Raw genomic sequence first — 23,831 nt, 5'->3', positions numbered from 1 at the left:
GATGTGGGGTATATTACAGTGAGGATGTGGGGTATATTAGAGTGAGGGTGTGGGGTATATTAGTGAGGATGTGGGGTATATTACAGGGAGGGTGTGGGGTATATTAGTGAGTATGTGATGTATATTACAGGGAGGGTGTGGGGTATATTAGTGAGGATGTGGGGTATATTACAGGGAGGGTGTGGGGTATATTACAGGGAGGATGTGAGGTATATTACAGTGAGGGTGTGGGGTATATTACAGTGAGGATGTGGGGTATATTAGTGAGGATGTGAGGTATATTACAGGGAAGGTGTGGGGTATATTACAGGGAGGGTGTGGGGTATATTAGAGTGAGGGTGTGGGGTATATTAGTGAGGATGTGGGGTATATTACAGGGAGGGTGTGGGGTATATTACAGGGAGGATGTGAGGTATATTACAGGGAGGGTGTGGGGTATATTACAGGGAGGATGTGAGGTGGGGTATATTACAGGGAGGATGTGAGGTATATTACAGTGAGGGTGTGGCGTATATTACAGTGAGGATGTGGGGTATATTACAGTGAGAGTGTGGGGTATATTACAGTGAGAATATGGGGTATATTACAGTGAGGGTGTGGGGTATATTACAGTGAGAGTGTGGGGTATATCACAGTGAGGATGTGAGGTATATTACAGTGAGGGTGTGGGGTATATTACAGTGAGGATGTGGGGTATATTACAGTGAGAGTGTGGGGTATATTACAGTGAGGATGTTGGGTATATTACAGTGAGGATGTGGGGTATATTACAGTGAGGATGTGGGGAATATTACAGTGAGGGTGTGGGGTATATTACAGTGAGAGTGTGGGGTATATCACAGTGAGGATGTGAGGTATATTACAGTGTGGGTGTGGGGTATATTACAGTGAGGATGTGGGGTATATTACAGTGAGAGTGTGGGGTATATTACAGTGAGGATGTTGGGTATATTACAGTGAGGATGTGGGGAATATTACAGTGAGGGTGTGGGGTATATTACAGTGAGAGTGTGAGGTATATTACAGTGAGGATGTGGGGTATATTACAGTGAGGATGTGGGGAATATTACAGTGAGGGTGTGGGGTATATTAGAGTGAGGGTGTGGGGTATATTACAGTGAGGATGTGGGGTATATTACAGGGAGGGTGTGGGGTATATCAGAGTGAGGATGTGGGGTATATTACAGTGAGGATGTGGGGTACATTACAGTGAGGATGTGGGGTATATTACAGTGAGGAAGTGGGGTATATTGGAGTGAGGATGTGGGGTATATTGCAGTGATGGTGTGGGGTATATTACAGTGAGGGTGTGGGGTATATTACAGTGAGGATGTGGGGTATATTAGTGAGGATGTGAGGTATATTACAGTGAGGATGTGGGGTATATTACAGTGAGGATGTGGGGTATATTGGAGTGAGGATGTGGGGTATATTGCAGTGATGGTGTGGGGTATATTACAGTGAGGATGTGAGGTATATTACAGTGAGGGTGTGGGGTATATTACAGTGAGGATGTGAGGTATATTACAGTGAGGATGTGGGGTATATTACAGTGACGATGTGAGGTATATTACAGTGAGGATGTGGGGTATATTACAGTGAGGATGTGGGGTATATTGGAGTGAGGATGTGGGGTATATTGCAGTGATGGTGTGGGGTATATTACAGTGAGGATGTGGAGTATATTACAGTGAGGATGTGGGGTATATTACAGTGAGGATGTGGGGTATATTACAGTGAGGATGTGGGGTATATTACAGGGGGGGTGTCGGGTATATTACAGGGAGGGTGTGGGGTATATTACAGGGAGGGAGTGAGGTATATTAGTGAGGATGTGAGGTATATTACAGTGAGGGTGTGGGGTATATTACAGGGAGGGTGTGGGGTATATTACAGTGAGGGTGTGGGGTATATTACAGTGAGGGTGTGAGGTATATTACAGTGAGTGTGTGGGGTATATTACAGTGAGGCTGTGGGGTATATTACAGTGAGGATGTGCGGTATATTACAGTGAGGATGTGGGGTGTATTACAGGGAGGGTGTGGGGTATATTACAGTGAGGATGTGGGGTATATTACAGTGAGGGTGTGGGGTATATTACAGGGAGGGTGTGGGGTATATTACAGTGAGGATGTGGGGTATATTACAGTGAGGATGTGCGGTACATTACAGTGAGGATGTGGGGTATATTACAGGGAGGGTGTGGGGTATATTACAGTGAGGATGTGGGGTATATTACAGTGAGGGTGTGGGGTATATTACAGGGAGGGTGTGGGGTATATTACAGGGAGAGTGTGAGGTATATTAGTGAGGATGTGAGTTATATTACAGTGAGGGTGTGGGGTATATTACAGGGAGGGTGTGTGGTATATTACAGTGAGGGTGTGGGGTATATTACAGTGAGGGTGTGAGGTATATTACAGTGAGTGTGTGGGGTATATTACAGTCAGGCTGTGGGGTATATTACAGTGAGGGTGTGGGGTATATTACAGGGAGGGTGTGGGGTATATTACAGGGAGGGTGTGAGGTATATTAGTGAGGATGTGAGGTATATTACAGTGAGGGTGTGGGGTATATTACAGGGAGGGTGTGGGGTATATTACAGGGAGGGTGTGGGGTATATTAGTGAGGATGTGAGGTATATTACAGTGAGAGTGTGGGGTATATTACAGGGAGGGTGTGGGGTATATTACAGGGAGGGTGTGGGGTATATTAGTGAGGATGTGGAGTATATTACAGTGAGGATGTGGGGTATATTACAGTGAGGATGTGGGGTATATTAGTGAGGATGTGGGGTATATTACGGGGAGGGTGTGGGGTATATTAGTGAGGATGTGATGTATATTACAGGGATGGTGTGGGGTATATTACAGGGAGGGTGTGGGGTATATTAGAGTGAGGGTGTGGGGTATATTAGTGAGGATGGAGGGTATATTACAGGGAGGGTGTGGGGTATATTACAGGGAGGATGTGAGGTATATTACAGGGAGGGTGTGGGGTATATTACAGGGAGGATGTGAGGTATATTACAGTGAGGGTGTGGCGTATATTACAGTGAGGGTGTGGGGTATATTCCAGTGAGGGTGTGGGGTATATTACAGGGAGGGTGTGGGGTATATTAGTGAGGATGTGGGGTATATTACAGTGAGGGTGTGGGGTATATTACAGGGAGGGTGTGGGGTATATTAGAGTGAGGATGTGAGGTATATTACAGTGAGGTTGTGGGGTATATTGGAGTGAGGATGTGGGGTATATTGCAGTGATGGTGTGGGGTATATTACAGTGAGGATGTGGAGTATATTACAGTGAGGATGTGGGGTATATTACAGGGGGGGGTGGGGTATATTAGTGAGGATGTGGGGTATATTACAGTGAGGATGTGGGGTATATTACAGGGAGGGTGTGGGGTATATTACAGTGAGGGTGTGGGGTATATTACAGTGAGGGAGTGGGGTATATTACAGTGAGGATGTGGGGTATATTACAGGGAGGGTGTGAGGTATATACAATGAGGATGTGGGGTATATTACAGTGAGGATGTGGGGTATATTACAGTGAGGGTGTGGGGTATATTATAGTGAGGGTGTGGGGTATATTACAGTGAGGATGTGGGGTATATTACAGTGAGGGTGTGGGGTATATTACAGTGAGGATGTGGGGTATATTACAGTGAGGATGTGGGGTATATTACAGTGAGGATGTGAGGTATATTACAGTGAGGGTGTGGGGTATATTACAGTGAGGGTGTGGGGTATATTACAGTGAGTGTGTGGGGTATATTAGAGTGAGGATGTGTGGTATATTACAGGGAGGGTGTGAGGTATATTACAGTGAGGATGTGGGGTATATTACAGTGAGGATGTGGGGTATATTACAGTGAGGATGTGGGGTATATTACAGTGAGGAAGTGGGGTATATTGGAGTGAGGATGTGGGGTATATTGCAGTGATGGTGTGGGGTATATTACAGTGAGGGTGTGGGGTATATTACAGGGAGGGTGTGGGGTATATTAGAGTGAGGTTGTGGGGTATATTACAGTGAGGATGTGAGGTATATTACTGTGAGGGTGTGGGGTATATTACAGTGAGGTTGTGGGGTATATTACAGTGAGGGTGTGAGGTATATTACAGTGAGGGTGTGTGGTATATTACAGTGAGGGTGTGGGGTATATTACAGTGAGGGTGTGGGGTATATTACAGGGAGGGTGTGGGGTATATTACAGGGAGGGTGTGAGGTATATTACAGTGAGGGTGTGGGGTATATTACAGGGAGGGTGTGGGGTATATTACAGGGAGGGTGTGGGGTATATTAGTGAGGATGTGAGGTATATTACAGTGAGGGTGTGGGGTATATTACAGGGAGGGTGTGGGGTATATTACAGGGAGGGTGTGGGGTATATTAGTGAGGATGTGCGGTATATTACAGTGAGGGTGTGGGGTATATTACAGGGAGGGTGTGGGGTATATTACAGGGAGGGTGTGGGGTATATTAGTGAGGATGTGGGGTATATTACAGTGAGGGTGTGGGGTATATTAGAGTGAGGGTGTGGGATATATTAGTGAGGATGTGGGGTATATTACAGGGAGGATGTGGGGTATATTAGAGTGAGGGTGTGGGGTATGTTACAGTGAGGATGTGGGTTATATTAGTGAGGATGTGAGGTATATTACAGGGAGGGTGTGGGGTATATTACAGGGAGGGTGTGGGGTATATTAGAGTGAGGGTGTGGGGTATATTAGTGAGGATGTGGGGTATATTACAGGGAGGGTGTGGGGTACATTACAGGGAGGGTGTGGGGTATATTACAGTGAGGGTGTGGGGTATATTAATGAGGATGTCGGGTATATTACAGGGACGGTGTGGGGTATATTACAGTGAGGGTGTGGGGTATATTACAGGGAGGGTGTGGGGTATATTACAGGGAGGGTGTGGGGTATATTACAGTGAGGGTGTGGGGTATATTAGTGAGGATGTGGGGTATATTACAGGGACGGTGTGGGGTATATTACAGTGAGGGTGTGGGGTATATTACAGGGAGGGTGTGGGGTATATTACAGTGAGGGTGTGGGGTATATTACAGTGAGGGAGTGGGGTATATTACAGTGAGGATGTGGGGTATATTACAGGGAGGGTGTGAGGTATATACAATGAGGATGTGGGGTATATTACAGTGAGGATGTGGGGTATATTACAGTGAGGGTGTGGGGTATATTACAGTGAGGATGTGGGGTATATTACAGTGAGGATGTGGGGTATATTACAGTGAGGGTGTGGGGTATATTACAGTGAGTGTGTGGGGTATATTAGAGTGAGGGTGTGTGGTATATTACAGGGAGGGTGTGAGGTATATTACAGTGAGGATGTGGGGTATATTACAGTGAGGATGTGGGGTATATTACAGTGAGGATGTGGGGTATATTACAGTGAGGAAGTGGGGTATATTGGAGTGAGGATGTGGGGTATATTGCAGTGATGGTGTGGGGTATATTACAGTGAGGGTGTGGGGTATATTACAGGGAGGGTGTGGGGTATATTAGAGTGAGGTTGTGGGGTATATTACAGTGAGGATGTGAGGTATATTACAGTGAGGGTGTGGGGTATATTACAGTGAGGTTGTGGGGTATATTACAGTGAGGGTGTGAGGTATATTACAGTGAGGGTGTGGGGTATATTACAGTGAGGGTGTGGGGTATATTACAGTGAGGATGTGAGGTATATTACAGTGAGGATGTGAGGTATATTAAAAGTGAGGCTGTGGGGTATATTACAGTGAGGGTGTGGGGTATATTACAGTGAGGATTTGGGGTACATTACAGAGAGGGTGTGGGGTATATTACAGTGAGGATGTGAGGTATATTACAGTGAGGATGTGGGGTATATTACAGTGAGGGTGTGGGGTATATTACAGTGAAAATGTGGGGAATATAACAGTGAGGATGTGAGGTATATTACAGTGAGGATGTGGGGTATATTAGAGTGAGGGTTTTGGGTATATTACAGTGAGGATGTGAGGTATCTTACGGTGATGGTGTGGGGTATATTAGAGTGAGGGTTTTCGGTATATTACAGTGAGGATGTGGGGTATATTACAGTGAGGATATGGGGTATATTACAGTGAGGGTGTGGGGTATATTACAGTGAGGGTGTGAGGTATATTACAGTGAGGGTGTTGGGTATATACAATGAGGGTGTGGGGTATATTACAGTGAGGATGTGAGGTATATTACAGTGAGGGTGTGGGGTATATTACAGTGAGGATGTCAGGTATATTACAGTGAGGGTGTGGGGTATATTACAGTGAGGATGTGAGGTATATTACAGTGAGGGTGTGGGGTATATTACAGTGAGAATGTGGGGTATATTACAGTGAGGATGTGGGGTATATTACGGAGAGGGTGTGGGGTATATTACAGTGAGGGGGTGGGGTATATTACAGTGAGAGTGTGGGGTATATTACAGTGAGGATGTTGGGTATATTACAGTGAGGTTGTGGGGTATATTACAGTGAGGGTGTGGGGTATATTACAGTGAGGATGTGAGGTATATTACAGTGAGGGTGTGGGGTATATTACAGTGAGGGTGTGGGGTATATTACAGTGAGGATGTGGGGTATATTACAGTGAGGGTGTGGGGTATATTACAGTGAGGGTGTGGGGTATATTACGGTGAGGGTGTGGGGTATAGTACAGTGATGGTGTGGGGTATATTACAGTGAGGGAGTGCGGTATATTACAGTGAGGGTGTGGGGTATATTACAGTGAGAATGTGGGGTATATTACAGTGAGGATGTGAGGTATATTACAGTGAGGATGTGGGGTATATTACAGTGAGGATGTGGGGTACATTACAGTGAGGGTGTGGGGTATAGAAGAGTGAGGATGTGGGGTATATTACAGTGAGGATGTGGGGTATATTACAGTGAGGATGTGGGGTATATTACAGTGAGGGTGCGGGGTATATTACAGCGAGGGTGTGGCGTATATTACAGTGAGGATGTGGGGTATATTACAGTGAGGGTGTGGGGTATATTACAGTGAGGGTGTGGGGTATATTACAGTGAGGATGTGAGGTATATCACAGTGAGGATGTGAGGTATATTACAGTGAGGGTGTGGGGTATATTACAGTGAGGATGTGGGGTATATTACAGTGAGGGTGTGGGGTATATTACAGTGAGGATTTGGGGTATATTACAGTGAGGGTGTGGGGTATATTACAGTGAGGGTGTGGGGTATATTACAGTGAGGGTGTGGGGTATATTACAGGGAGGGTGTGGGGTATATTACAGGGAGGGTGTGGGGTACATTACAGTGAGGGTGTGGGGTATATTACAGTGAGGGTGTGGGGTATATTACAGTGAGGATGTGGGGTATATTACAGTGAGGGTGTGGGGTATATTACAGTGAGGGTGTGGGGTATATTACAGTGAGGGTGTGGGGTATATTACAGTGAGGATGTGGGATATATTACAGTGAGGATGTGGGGTATATTACAGTGAGGATGTGGGGTATATTACAGTGAGGATGTGGGGTATATTACAGTGAGGATGTGGGGTATATTACAGTGAGGATGTGGGGTATATTACAGTGAGGGTGTGGGGTATATTACAGTGAGGGTGTGGGGTATATTAGTGGGGGTGTGGGGTATATTACAGTGAGGGTGTGGGGTATATTACAGTGAGGATGTGGGGTATATTACAGTGAGGATGTGGGGAATATTAGAGTGAGGGTGTGGGGTATATTACAGTGAGGATGTGGGGTATATTACAGTGAGGTTGTGGGGGTATATTACAGTGAGGATATGGGGTATATTGCAGTGAGGGTGTGGGGTATATTACAGTGAGCATGTGGGGTATATTACAGTAAGGGTGTAGGGTATATTACAGTGAGGATGTGGGGTATATTACAGTGAGGGTGTGGGATATATTACAGTGAGGATGTGGGGTATATTACAGTGAGGGTGTGGGGTATATTACAGTGAGGATGTGGGGTATATTACAGTAAGGGTGTGGGGTATATTACAGTGAGGATGTGGGGTATATTACAGTGAGTGTGTGGGGTATATTACAGTGAGGATGTGGAGTATATTACAGTGAGGGTGTGGGGTATATTAGTGAGGGTGTGGGGTATATTAGTGAGGGTGTGGGGTATATTACAGTGAGGATGTGGGGTATATTACAGTGAGGGTGTGGGGTATATTACAGTGAGGATGTGGGGTATATTACAGTAAGGGTGTGGGGTATATTACAGTGAGGGTGTGGGGTATATTAGTGAGGGTGTGGGGTATATTACAGTGAGGATGTGGGGTATATTACAGTGAGGATGTGAGGTATATTACAGTGAGGATGTGGGGTATATTACAGTGAGGATGTGGGGTATATTAGAGTGAGGGTGTGGGGTGTATTACAGGGAGGATGTGGGGTATATTACAGTGAGGATGTGGGGTATATTTGATTGAGGGTGTGGGGTATATTACAGTGATGGTGTGGAGTATATTACGGTGAGGGTGTGGGGTATATTACAGTGAGGGAGTGGGGAATATTACAGTGAGAATGTGAGGTATATTACAGTGAGGGTGTGGGGTACATTACAGTGAGGATGTGGGGTATATTACAGTAAGGGTGTGGGGTATATTACAGTGAGGATGTGGGGTATATTACAGTGAGGGTGTGGGGTATATTAGAGTGAGGGTGTGGGGTATATTATGGTGAGGATGTGGGGTATATTACAGTGAGGGTATGGGGTATACTACAGTGAGGATGTGGGGTATATTACAGTGAGGGTGTGGGGTATATTACAGTGAGGGTGTGAGTATCTTAGAGTGAGGGTATGGGGTATATTACAGTGAGGGTGTGGGGTATATTACAGTGAGGGTGTGGGGTCTATTACAGTGATGGTGTGGGGATTATTACAGTGAGGGAGTGGGGTCTATTACAGTGAGGGTATGGGGTATATTACAGTGAGGATGTGGGGTATATTACAGTGAGGATGTGAGGTATATTACAATGAGGATGTGAGGTATATTACAGTGAGGATGTGAGGGATATTACAGTGAGGGTGTGAGGTATATTACAGTGAGGGAGTGGGGTATATTACAGTGAGGGTATGGGGTATATTACAGTGAGGATGTGGGGTATATTACAGTGAGGATGTGGGGTATATTACAGTGAGGATGTGGGGTATATTACAGTGAGGATGTGGGGTATATTACAGTGAGGATGTGAGGTATATTACAGTGAGGATGTGGGGTATATTACCGTGAGGATGTGAGGGATATTACAGTGAGGGTGTGAGGTATATTACAGTGAGGGAGTGGGGTATATTACAGTGAGGGTATGGGGTATATTACAGTGAGGATGTGGGGTATATTACAGTGAGTATGTGAGGTATATTACAGAGAGGATGAGAGGTATATTACAGGGAGGATGTGGGGTATATCTCAGTGAGGACGTGGGGTATATTACAGTGAGGATGTGAGGTATATTACAGAGAGGATGAGAGGTATATTACGGTGAGGGTGTGGGGTATATTACAGTGAGGATGTGAGGTATATTACAGTGAGGGTGTGGGGTATATTACCGTGAGGATGTGAGGTATATTACAGAGAGGATGAGAGGTTTCTTACGGTGATGGTGTGGGGTATATGACAGTGAGGATGTGGGGTATATTACAGTGAGTGTGTGGGGTATATTACAGTGAGGATGTGAGGTATATTACAGAGAGGATGAGAGGTATATTACGGTGAGGGTGTGGGGTATATTACCGTGAGGATGTTGGGTATATTACAGTGAGGGTGTGGGGTATATTACAGTGAGGATGAGAGGTATATTACAGTGAGGATGTGGGGTATCGTACAGTGAGGGATTGGGGTATATTACAGTGAGGGTGTGGGGTATATTACAGTGAGGATGTGAGGTATATTACAGAGAGGATGAGAGGTTTATTACGGTGAGGGTGTGGGGTATATTACAGTGAGGGTGTGAGGTATATTACAGGGAGGGTGTGGGGTATAATACAGAGAGGGTGTGGGGTATAGAACAGTGAGGATGTGGGGTATATTACCGTGAGGATGTTGGGTATATTACAGTGAGGGTGTGAGGTATATTACAGTGAGGATGTGGGGTATAGTACAGTGAGGGATTGGGGTATATTACAGTGAGGGTGTGGGGTATATTACAGTGAGGATGTGAGGTATATTACAGAGAGGATGAGAGGTTTATTACGGTGAGGGTGTGGGGTATATTTCAGTGAGGGTGTGAGGTATATTACAGGGAGGGTGTGGGGTATAATACAGAGAGGGTGTGGGGTATATTACAGTGAGGGTGTGGGGTATATTACACTGAGGATGTGGGGTATAGAACAGTGAGGATGTGGGGTATATTACAGTGAGGATGTGGGGTATATTACAGTGAGGATGTGGGGTATATTACAGTGAGGGTGTGGGATATATTACAGCGAGGGTGTGGCGTAAAGTACAGTGAGGATGTGGGGTATATTACAGTGAGGGTGTGGGGTATATTACAGTGAGGGTGTGGGGTATATTACAGTGAGGATGTGAGGTATATCACAGTGAGGATGTGAGGTATATTACAGTGAGGGTGTGGGGTATATTACAGTGAGGGTGTGGGGTATATTAGTGAGGGTGTGGGGTATATTACAGTGAGGATGTGGGGTATATTACAGTGAGGATGTGAGGTATATTACAGTGAGGATGTGGGGTATATTACAGTGAGGATGTGAGGTATATTACAGTGAGGATGTGGGGTATATTAGAGTGAGGGTGTGGGGTGTATTACAGGGAGGATGTGGGGTATATTACAGTGAGGATGTGGGGTATATTAGAGTGAGGGTGTGGGGTATATTACAGTGATGGTGTGGGGTATATTACGGTGAGGGTGTGGGGTATATTACAGTGAGGGAGTGGGGAATATTACAGTGAGAATGTGAGGTATATTTCAGTGAGGGTGCGGGGTACATTACAGTGAGGATGTGGGGTATATTACAGTAAGGGTGTGGGGTATATTACAGTGAGGATGTGGGGTATATTACAGTGAGGGTGTGGGGTATATTAGAGTGAGGGTGTGGGGTATATTATGGTGAGGATGTGGGGTATATTACAGTGAGGGTATGTGGTATACTACAGTGAGGATGTGGGGTATATTACAGTGAGGGTGTGGGGTATATTACAGTGAGGATGTGAGTATCTTAGAGTGAGGGTATGGGGTATATTACAGTGAGGGTATGGGGTATACTACAGTGAGGATGTGAGGTATATTACAGTGAGGGTATGGGGTATATTACAGTGAGGATGTGGGGTATATTACAGTGAGGGTGTGGGGTATATTACAGTGAGGGTGTGGGGTCTATTACAGTGATGGTGTGGGGATTATTACAGTGAGGGAGTGGGGTCTATTACAGTGAGGGTATGGGGTATATTACAGTGAGGATGTGGGGTATATTACAGTGAGGATGTGAGGTATATTACAATGAGGATGTGAGGGATATTACAGTGAGGGTGTGAGGTATATTACAGTGAGGGAGTGGGGTATATTACAGTGAGGGAGTGGGGTATATTACAGTGAGGATGTGAGGTATATTACAGTGAGGATGTGGGGTATATTACAGTGAGGATGTGGGGTATATTACAGTGAGGATGTGAGGTATATTACAGAGAGGATGAGAGGTATATTACGGTGAGGGTGTGGGGTATATTACAGTGAGGATGTGAGGTATATTACAGTGAGGATGTGAGGGATATTACAGTGAGGGTGTGAGGTATATTACAGTGAGGGAGTGGGGTATATTACAGTGAGGGTATGGGGTATATTACAGTGAGGATGTGGGGTATATTACAGTGAGGATGTGAGGTATATTACAGAGAGGATGAGAGGTATATTACGGTGAGGGTGTGGGGTCTATTACAGTGAGGATGTGAGGTATATTACAGTCAGGGTGTGGGGTATATTACAGTGAGGATGTCAGGTATATTACAGAGAGGATGAGAGGTTTATTACGGTGATGGTGTAGGGTATATGACAGTGAGGATGTGGGGTATATTACAGTGAGTGTGTGGGGTATATTACAGTGAGGATGTGAGGTATATTACAGAGAGGATGAGAGGTATATTACGGTGAGGGTGTGGGGTATATTACCGTGAGGGTGTTGGGTATATTACAGTGAGGATGTGAGGTATATTACAGAGAACATGAGAGGTTTATTACGGTGAGGGTGTGGGGTATATTACAGTGAGGGTGTGAGGTATATTACAGGGAGGGTGTGGGGTATAATACAGAGAGGGTGTGGGGTATATTACAGTGAGGGTGTGGGGTATATTACACTGAGAATGTGGGGTATAGAACAGTGAGGATGTGGGGTATATTACAGTGAGGATGTGGGGTATATTACAGTGAGGATGTGGGGTATATTACTGTGAGGGTGTGGGGTATATTACAGCGAGGGTGTGGCGTATATTACAGTGAGGATGTGGGGTATATTACAGTGAGGGTGTGGGGTATATTACAGTGAGGGTGTGGGGTATATTACAGTGAGGATGTGAGGTATATCACAGTGAGGATGTGAGGTATATTACAGTGAGGGTGTGGGGTATATTACAGTGAGGATGTGGGGTGTATTACAGTGAGGATGTGGGGTATATTACAGTGAGGGTGTGGGGTATATTACAGTCAGGATGTGGGGTATATTACAGTGAGGGTGTGGGGTATATTACAGTGAGGATGTGGGGTATATTACAGTGAGGGTGTGGGGTATATTACAGTGAGGATGTGGGGTATATTACAGTGAGGGTGTGGGGTATATTACAGTGAGGATGTGGGATATATTACAGTGAGGATGTGGGGTATATTACAGTGAGGATGTGGGGTATATTACAGTGAGGATGTGGGGTATAGCAGTGAGGGTGTGGGGTAATTTACAGTGAGGGTGTGGGGTATATTAGTGGGGGTGTGGGGTATATTACAGTGAGGGTGTGGGGTATATTACAGTGAGGATGTGGGGTACATTACAGTGAGGATGTGGGCAATATTAGAGTGAGGGTGTGGGGTATATTACAGTGAGGATGTGGGGTATATTACAGTGAGGGTGTGGGGTATATTACAGTGAGGATGTGGGGTATATTGCAGTGAGGGTGTGGGGTTTATTACAGTGAGGATCTGGGGTATATTACAGTAAGGGTGTGGGGTATATTACAGTGAGGATGTGGGGTATATTACAGTGAGGATGTGGGGTATATTACAGTGAGGATGTGGGGTATATTACAGTGAGGGTGTGGGGTATATTACAGTGAGGATGTGGGATATATTACAGTGAGGGTGTGGGGTATATTAGTGAGGGTGTGGGGTATATTAGTGAGGGTGTGGGGTATATTACAGTGAGGATGTGGGGTATATTACAGTGAGGGTGTGGGGTATATTACACTGAGGATGTGGGGTATATTACAGTAAGGGTGTGGGGTATATTACAGTGAGGGTGTGGGGTATATTAGTGAGGGTGTGGGGTATATTACAGGGAGGATGTGGGGTATATTACAGTGAGGATGTGGGGTATATTACAGTGAGGATGTGAGGTATATTACAGTGAGGATGTGGGGTATATTACAGTGAGGATGTGAGGTATATTACAGTGAGGATGTGGGGTATATTAGAGTGAGGGTGTGGGGTGTATTACAGGCAGGATGTGGGGTATATTACAGTGAGGATGTGGGGTATATTAGAGTGAGGGTGTGGGGTATATTACAGTGATGGTGTGGGGTATATTATGGTGAGGGTGTGGGGTATATTACAGTGAGGGAGTGGGGAATATTACAGTGAGAATGTGAGGTATATTACAGTGAGGGTGTGGGGTATATTACAGTGAGGATGTGGGGTATATTACAGTAAGAGTGTGGGGTATATTACAGTGAGGATGTGGGGTATATTACAGTGAGGGTGTGGGGTATATTAGAGTGAGCGTGTGGGGTATATTATGGTGAGGATGTGGGGTATATTACAGTGAGGGTATGGGGTATACTACAGTGAGGATGTGGGGTATATTACAGTGAGGGTGTGGGGTATATTACAGTGAGGATGTGAGTATCTTAGAGTGAGGGTATGGGGTATATTACAGTGAGGGTGTGGGGTATATTACAGTGAGGGTGTGGGGTATATTACAGTGACGGTGTGGGGTATATTAGTGAGGGTGTGGGGTATATTAGAGTGAGGGTGTGGGGTATATTACAGTGATGGTGTGGGGTATATTATGGTGAGGGTGTGGGGTATATTACAGTGAGGGAGTGGGGAATATTACAGTGAGAATGTGAGGTATATTACAGTGAGGGTGTGGGGTATATTACAGTGAGGATGTGGGGTATATTACAGTCAGGGTGTGGGGTATATTACAGTGAGGATATGGGGTATATTACAGTGAGGGTGTGGGGTATATTAGAGTGAGGGTGTGGGGTATATTATGGTGAGGATGTGGGGTATATTACAATGAGGGTATGGGGTATACTACAGTGAGGATGTGGGGTATATTACAGTGAGGGTGTGGGGTATATTACAGTGAGGATGTGAGTATCTTAGAGTGAGGGTATGGGGTATATTACAGTGAGGATATGGGGTATATTACAGTGAGGGTGTGGGGTCTATTACAGTGAGGATGTGAGGTATATTACAGAGAGGATGAGAGGTTTATTACGGTGATGGTGTGGGGTATATGACAGTGAGGATGTGGGGTATATTACAGTGAGTGTGTGGGGTATATTACAGTGAGGATGTGAGGTATATTACAGAGAGGATGAGCGGTATATTACGGTGAGGGTGTGGGGTATATTACCGTGAGGATGTTGGGTATATTACAGTGAGGATGTGAGGTATATTACAGAGAGGGTGTGGGGTATATTACAGTGAGAATGTGGGGTATATTACAGTGAGGATGTGGGGTATATTACGGAGAGGGTGTGGGGTATATTACAGTGAGGGTGTGGGGTATATTACAGTGAGAGTGTGGGGTATATTACAGTGAGGATGTTGGGTATATTACAGTGAGGATGTGGGGTATATTACAGTGAGGGTGTGGGGTATATTACAGTGAGGATGTGAGGTATATTACAGTGAGGGTGTGGGGTATATTACAGTGAGGGTGTGGGGTATATTACAGTGAGGATGTGGGGTATATTACAGTGAGGGTGTGGGGTATATTACAGTGAGGGTGTGGGGTATATCACGGTGAGGGTGTGGGGTATAGTACAGTGATGGTGTGGGGTATATTACAGTGATGGAGTGCGGTATATTACAGTGAGGGTGTGGGGTATATTACAGTGAGAATGTGGGGTATATTACAGTGAGGATGTGAGGTATATTACAGTGAGGATGTGGGGTATATTACAGTGAGGATGTGGGGTACATTACAGTGAAGGTGTGGGGTATAGAAGAGTGAGGATGTGGGGTATATTACAGTGAGGATGTGGGGTATATTACAGTGAGGATGTGGGGTATATTACAGTGAGGGTGTGGGGTATATGACAGCGAGGGTGTGGCGTATATTACAGTGAGGATGTGGGGTATATTACAGTGAGGGTGTGGGGTATATTACAGTGAGGGTGTGGGGTATATTACAGTGAGGATGTGAGGTATATCACAGTGAGGATGTGAGGTATATCACAGTGAGGATGTGAGGTATATTACAGTGAGGATGTGGGGTATATTACAGTGAGGGTGTGGGGTATATTACAGTGAGGATGTGGGGTATATTACAGTGAGGGTGTGGGGTATATTACAGTGAGGGTGTGGGGTATATTACAGGGAGGGTGTGGGGTATATAACAGTGAGGGTGTGGGGTATATTACAGTGAGGATGTGGGGTATATTACAGTGAGGGTGTGGGGTATATTACACTGAGGATGTGGGGTATAGAACAGTGAGGATGTGGGGTATATTACAGTGAGGATGTGGGGTATCTTACAGTGAGGGTGTGGGGTATATTACAGTGAGGGTGTGGGGTATATTACAGTGAGGATGTGAGGTATATCACAGTGAGGATGTGAGGTATATTACAGTGAGGGTGTGGGGTATATTACACTGAGGATGTGGGGTGTATTACAGTGAGGATGTGGGGTATATTACAGTGAGGGTCTGGGGTATATTACAGTCAGGATGTGGGGTATATTACCGTGAGGGTGTGGGGTATATTACAGGGAGGGTGTGGGGTATATTACAGTGAGGGTGTGGGGTATATTACAGTGAGGATGTGGGGTATATTACAGTGAGGGTGTGGGGTATATTACAGTGAGGATGTGGGGTATATTACAGTGAGGGTGTGGGGTATATTACAGTGAGGATGTGGGGTATATTACAGTGAGGGTGTGGGGTATATTACAGTGAGGATGTGGGATATATTACAGTGAGGATGTGGGGTATATTACAGTGAGGATGTGGGGTATATTACAGTGAGGATGTGGGGTATAGCAGTGAGGGTGTGGGGTAATTTACAGTGAGGGTGTGGGGTATATTAGTGGGGGTGTGGGGTATATTACAGTGAGGGTGTGGGGTATATTACAGTGAGGATGTGGGGTACATTACAGTGAGGATGTGGGCAATATTAGAGTGAGGGTGTGGGGAATATTACAGTGAGGATGTGGGGTATATTACAGTGAGTGTGTGGGGTATATTACAGTGAGGATGTGGGGTATATTGCAGTGAGGGTGTGGGGTTTATTACAGTGAGGATCTGGGGTATATTACAGTAAGGGTGTGGGGTATATTACAGTGAGGATGTGGGGTATATTACAGTGAGGATGTGGGGTATATTACAGTGAGGATGTGGGGTATATTACAGTGAGGATGTGAGGTATATTACAGTGAGGATGTGGGGTATATTACCGTGAGGATGTGAGGGATATTACAGTGAGGGTGTGAGGTATATTACAGTGAGGGAGTGGGGTATATTACAGTGAGGGTATGGGGTATATTACAGTGAGGATGTGGGGTATATTACAGTGAGTATGTGAGGTATATTACAGAGAGGATGAGAGGTATATTACAGGGAGGATGTGGGGTATATCTCAGTGAGGACGTGGGGTATATTACAGTGAGGATGTGAGGTATATTACAGAGAGGATGAGAGGTATATTACGGTGAGGGTGTGGGGTATATTACAGTGAGGATGTGAGGTATATTACAGTGAGGGTGTGGGGTATATTACCGTGAGGATGTGAGGTATATTACAGAGAGGATGAGAGGTTTCTTACGGTGATGGTGTGGGGTATATGACAGTGAGGATGTGGGGTATATTACAGTGAGTGTGTGGGGTATATTACAGTGAGGATGTGAGGTATATTACAGAGAGGATGAGAGGTATATTACGGTGAGGGTGTGGGGTATATTACCGTGAGGATGTTGGGTATATTACAGTGAGGGTGTGGGGTATATTACAGTGAGGATGAGAGGTATATTACAGTGAGGATGTGGGGTATCGTACAGTGAGGGATTGGGGTATATTACAGTGAGGGTGTGGGGTATATTACAGTGAGGATGTGAGGTATATTACAGAGAGGATGAGAGGTTTATTACGGTGAGGGTGTGGGGTATATTACAGTGAGGGTGTGAGGTATATTACAGGGAGGGTGTGGGGTATAATACAGAGAGGGTGTGGGGTATATTACAGTGAGGGTGTGGGGTATATTACACTGAGGATGTGGGGTATAGAACAGTGAGGATGTGGGGTATATTACCGTGAGGATGTTGGGTATATTACAGTGAGGGTGTGAGGTATATTACAGTGAGGATGTGGGGTATAGTACAGTGAGGGATTGGGGTATATTACAGTGAGGGTGTGGGGTATATTACAGTGAGGATGTGAGGTATATTACAGAGAGGATGAGAGGTTTATTACGGTGAGGGTGTGGGGTATATTTCAGTGAGGGTGTGAGGTATATTACAGGGAGGGTGTGGGGTATAATACAGAGAGGGTGTGGGGTATATTACAGTGAGGGTGTGGGGTATATTACACTGAGGATGTGGGGTATAGAACAGTGAGGATGTGGGGTATATTACAGTGAGGATGTGGGGTATATTACAGTGAGGATGTGGGGTATATTACAGTGAGGGTGTGGGGTATATTACAGCGAGGGTGTGGCGTAAAGTACAGTCAGGATGTGGGGTATATTACAGTGAGGGTGTGGGGTATATTACAGTGAGGGTGTGGGGTATATTACAGTGAGGATGTGAGGTATATCACAGTGAGGATGTGAGGTATATTACAGTGAGGGTGTGGGGTATATTACAGTGAGGGTGTGGGGTATATTAGTGAGGGTGTGGGGTATATTACAGTGAGGATGTGGGGTATATTACAGTGAGGATGTGAGGTATATTACAGTGAGGATGTGGGGTATATTACAGTGAGGATGTGAGGTATATTACAGTGAGGATGTGGGGTATATTAGAGTGAGGGTGTGGGGTGTATTACAGGGAGGATGTGGGGTATATTACAGTGAGGATGTGGGGTATATTACGGTGAGGGTGTGGGGTATATTACAGTGAGGGAGTGGGGAATATTACAGTGAGAATGTGAGGTATATTTCAGTGAGGGTGCGGGGTACATTACAGTGAGGATGTGGGGTATATTACAGTAAGGGTGTGGGGTATATTACAGTGAGGATGTGGGGTATATTACAGTGAGGGTGTGGGGTATATTAGAGTGAGGGTGTGGGGTATATTATGGTGAGGATGTGGGGTATATTACAGTGAGGGTATGTGGTATACTACAGTGAGGATGTGGGGTATATTACAGTGAGGGTGTGGGGTATATTACAGTGAGGATGTGAGTATCTTAGAGTGAGGGTATGGGGTATATTACAGTGAGGGTATGGGGTATACTACAGTGAGGATGTGAGGTATATTACAGTGAGGGTATGGGGTATATTACAGTGAGGATGTGGGGTATATTACAGTGAGGGTGTGGGGTATATTACAGTGAGGGTGTGGGGTCTATTACAGTGATGGTGTGGGGATTATTACAGTGAGGGAGTGGGGTCTATTACAGTGAGGGTATGGGGTATATTACAGTGAGGATGTGGGGTATATTACAGTGAGGATGTGAGGTATATTACAATGAGGATGTGAGGGATATTACAGTGAGGGTGTGAGGTATATTACAGTGAGGGAGTGGGGTATATTACAGTGAGGGAGTGGGGTATATTACAGTGAGGATGTGAGGTATATTACAGTGAGGATGTGGGGTATATTACAGTGAGGATGTGAGGTATATTACAGAGAGGATGAGAGGTATATTACGGTGAGGGTGTGGGGTATATTACAGTGAGGATGTGAGGTATATTACAGTGAGGATGTGAGGGATATTACAGTGAGGGTGTGAGGTATATTACAGTGAGGGAGTGGGGTATATTACAGTGAGGGTATGGGGTATATTACAGTGAGGATGTGGGGTATATTACAGTGAGGATGTGAGGTATATTACAGAGAGGATGAGAGGTATATTACGGTGAGGGTGTGGGGTCTATTACAGTGAGGATGTGAGGTATATTACAGTCAGGGTGTGGGGTATATTACAGTGAGGATGTCAGGTATATTACAGAGAGGATGAGAGGTTTATTACGGTGATGGTGTAGGGTATATGACAGTGAGGATGTGGGGTATATTACAGTGAGTGTGTGGGGTATATTACAGTGAGGATGTGAGGTATATTACAGAGAGGATGAGAGGTATATTACGGTGAGGGTGTGGGGTATATTACCGTGAGGATGTTGGGTATATTACAGTGAGGATGTGAGGTATATTACAGAGAACATGAGAGGTTTATTACGGTGAGGGTGTGGGGTATATTACAGTGAGGGTGTGAGGTATATTACAGGGAGGGTGTGGGGTATAATACAGAGAGGGTGTGGGGTATATTACAGTGAGGGTGTGGGGTATATTACACTGAGAATGTGGGGTATAGAACAGTGAGGATGTGGGGTATATTACAGTGAGGATGTGGGGTATATTACAGTGAGGATGTGGGGTATATTACTGTGAGGGTGTGGGGTATATTACAGCGAGGGTGTGGCGTATATTACAGTGAGGATGTGGGGTATATTACAGTGAGGGTGTGGGGTATATTACAGTGAGGGTGTGGGGTATATTACAGTGAGGATGTGAGGTATATCACAGTGAGGATGTGAGGTATATTACAGTGAGGGTGTGGGGTATATTACAGTGAGGATGTGGGGTGTATTACAGTGAGGATGTGGGGTATATTACAGTGAGGGTGTGGGGTATATTACAGTCAGGATGTGGGGTATATTACAGTGAGGGTGTGGGGTATATTACAGTGAGGATGTGGGGTATATTACAGTGAGGGTGTGGGGTATATTACAGTGAGGATGTGGGGTATATTACAGTGAGGGTGTGGGGTATATTACAGTGAGGATGTGGGATATATTACAGTGAGGATGTGGGGTATATTACAGTGAGGATGTGGGGTATATTACAGTGAGGATGTGGGGTATAGCAGTGAGGGTGTGGGGTAATTTACAGTGAGGGTGTGGGGTATATTAGTGGGGGTGTGGGGTATATTACAGTGAGGGTGTGGGGTATATTACAGTGAGGATGTGGGGTACATTACAGTGAGGATGTGGGCAATATTAGAGTGAGGGTGTGGGGTATATTACAGTGAGGATGTGGGGTATATTACAGTGAGGGTGTGGGGTATATTACAGTGAGGATGTGGGGTATATTGCAGTGAGGGTGTGGGGTTTATTACAGTGAGGATCTGGGGTATATTACAGTAAGGGTGTGGGGTATATTACAGTGAGGATGTGGGGTATATTACAGTGAGGATGTGGGGTATATTACAGTGAGGATGTGGGGTATATTACAGTGAGGGTGTGGGGTATATTACAGTGAGGATGTGGGATATATTACAGTGAGGGTGTGGGGTATATTAGTGAGGGTGTGGGGTATATTAGTGAGGGTGTGGGGTATATTACAGTGAGGATGTGGGGTATATTACAGTGAGGGTGTGGGGTATATTACAGTGAGGATGTGGGGTATATTACAGTAAGGGTGTGGGGTATATTACAGTGAGGGTGTGGGGTATATTAGTGAGGTTGTGGGGTATATTACAGGGAGGATGTGGGGTATATTACAGTGAGGATGTGGGGTATATTACAGTGAGGATGTGAGGTATATTACAGTGAGGATGTGGGGTATATTACAGTGAGGATGTGAGGTATATTACAGTGAGGATGTGGGGTATATTAGAGTGAGGGTGTGGGGTGTATTACAGGCAGGATGTGGGGTATATTACAGTGAGGATGTGGGGTATATTAGAGTGAGGGTGTGGGGTATATTACAGTGATGGTGTGGGGTATATTATGGTGAGGGTGTGGGGTATATTACAGTGAGGGAGTGGGGAATATTACAGTGAGAATGTGAGGTATATTACAGTGAGGGTGTGGGGTATATTACAGTGAGGATGTGGGGTATATTACAGTAAGAGTGTGGGGTATATTACAGTGAGGATGTGGGGTATATTACAGTGAGGGTGTGGGGTATATTAGAGTGAGCGTGTGGGGTATATTATGGTGAGGATGTGGGGTATATTACAGTGAGGGTATGGGGTATACTACAGTGAGGATGTGGGGTATATTACAGTGAGGGTGTGGGGTATATTACAGTGAGGATGTGAGTATCTTAGAGTGAGGGTATGGGGTATATTACAGTGAGGGTGTGGGGTATATTACAGTGAGGGTGTGGGGTATATTACAGTGACGGTGTGGGGTATATTAGTGAGGGTGTGGGGTATATTAGAGTGAGGGTGTGGGGTATATTACAGTGATGGTGTGGGGTATATTATGGTGAGGGTGTGGGGTATATTACAGTGAGGGAGTGGGGAATATTACAGTGAGAATGTGAGGTATATTACAGTGAGGGTGTGGGGTATATTACAGTGAGGATGTGGGGTATATTACAGTCAGGGTGTGGGGTATATTACAGCGAGGATATGGGGTATATTACAGTGAGGGTGTGGGGTATATTAGAGTGAGGGTGTGGGGTATATTATGGTGAGGATGTGGGGTATATTACAATGAGGGTATGGGGTATACTACAGTGAGGATGTGGGGTATATTACAGTGAGGGTGTGGGGTATATTACAGTGAGGATGTGAGTATCTTAGAGTGAGGGTATGGGGTATATTACAGTGAGGATATGGGGTATATTACAGTGAGGGTGTGGGGTCTATTACAGTGAGGATGTGAGGTATATTACAGAGAGGATGAGAGGTTTATTACGGTGATGGTGTGGGGTATATGACAGTGAGGATGTGGGGTATATTACAGTGAGTGTGTGGGGTATATTACAGTGAGGATGTGAGGTATATTACAGGGAGGGTGTGGGGTATAATACAGAGAGGGTGTGGGGTATATTACAGTGAGGGTGTGGGGTATATTACACTGAGAATGTGGGGTATAGAACAGTGAGGATGTGGGGTATATTACAGTGAGGATGTGGGCTATATTACAGTGAGGATGTGGGGTATATTACTGTGAGGGTGTGGGGTATATTACAGCGAGGGTGTGGCGTATATTACAGTGAGGATGTGGGGTATATTACAGTGAGGGTGTGGGGTATATTACAGTGAGGGTGTGGGGTATATTACAGTGAGGATGTGAGGTATATCACAGTGAGGATGTGAGGTATATTACAGTGAGGGTGTGGGGTATATTACAGTGAGGATGTGGGGTGTATTACAGTGAGGATGTGGGGTATATTACAGTGAGGGTGTGGGGTATATTACAGTCAGGATGTGGGGTATATTACAGTGAGGGTGTGGGGTATATTACAGTGAGGATGTGGGGTATATTACAGTGAGGGTGTGGGGTATATTACAGTGAGGATGTGGGGTATATTACAGTGAGGGTGTGGGGTATATTACAGTGAGGATGTGGGATATATTACAGTGAGGATGTGGGGTATATTACAGTGAGGATGTGGGGTATATTACAGTGAGGATGTGGGGTATAGCAGTGAGGGTGTGGGGTAATTTACAGTGAGGGTGTGGGGTATATTAGTGGGGGTGTGGGGTATATTACAGTGAGGGTGTGGGGTATATTACAGTGACGATGTGGGGTACATTACAGTGAGGATGTGGGCAATATTAGAGTGAGGGTGTGGGGTATATTACAGTGAGGATGTGGGGTATATTACAGTGAGGGTGTGGGGTATATTACAGTGAGGATGTGGGGTATATTGCAGTGAGGGTGTGGGGTTTATTACAGTGAGGATCTGGGGTATATTACAGTAAGGGTGTGGGGTATATTACAGTGAGGATGTGGGGTATATTACAGTGAGGATGTGGGGTATATTACAGTGAGGATGTGGGGTATATTACAGTGAGGGTGTGGGGTATATTACAGTGAGGATGTGGGATATATTACAGTGAGGGTGTGGGGTATATTAGTGAGGGTGTGGGGTATATTAGTGAGGGTGTGGGGTATATTACAGTGAGGATGTGGGGTATATTACAGTGAGGGTGTGGGGTATATTACAGTGAGGATGTGGGGTATATTACAGTAAGGGTGTGGGGTATATTACAGTGAGGGTGTGGGGTATATTAGTGAGGTTGTGGGGTATATTACAGGGAGGATGTGGGGTATATTACAGTGAGGATGTGGGGTATATTACAGTGAGGATGTGAGGTATATTACAGTGAGGATGTGGGGTATATTACAGTGAGGATGTGAGGTATATTACAGTGAGGATGTGGGGTATATTAGAGTGAGGGTGTGGGGTGTATTACAGGCAGGATGTGGGGTATATTACAGTGAGGATGTGGGGTATA

Source organism: Scyliorhinus torazame, unplaced genomic scaffold (genome assembly GCF_047496885.1).
Source record: "Scyliorhinus torazame isolate Kashiwa2021f unplaced genomic scaffold, sScyTor2.1 scaffold_248, whole genome shotgun sequence".
NCBI lineage: Eukaryota > Metazoa > Chordata > Chondrichthyes > Carcharhiniformes > Scyliorhinidae > Scyliorhinus > Scyliorhinus torazame.
Note: the sequence above shows the minus strand (reverse complement) of the source record.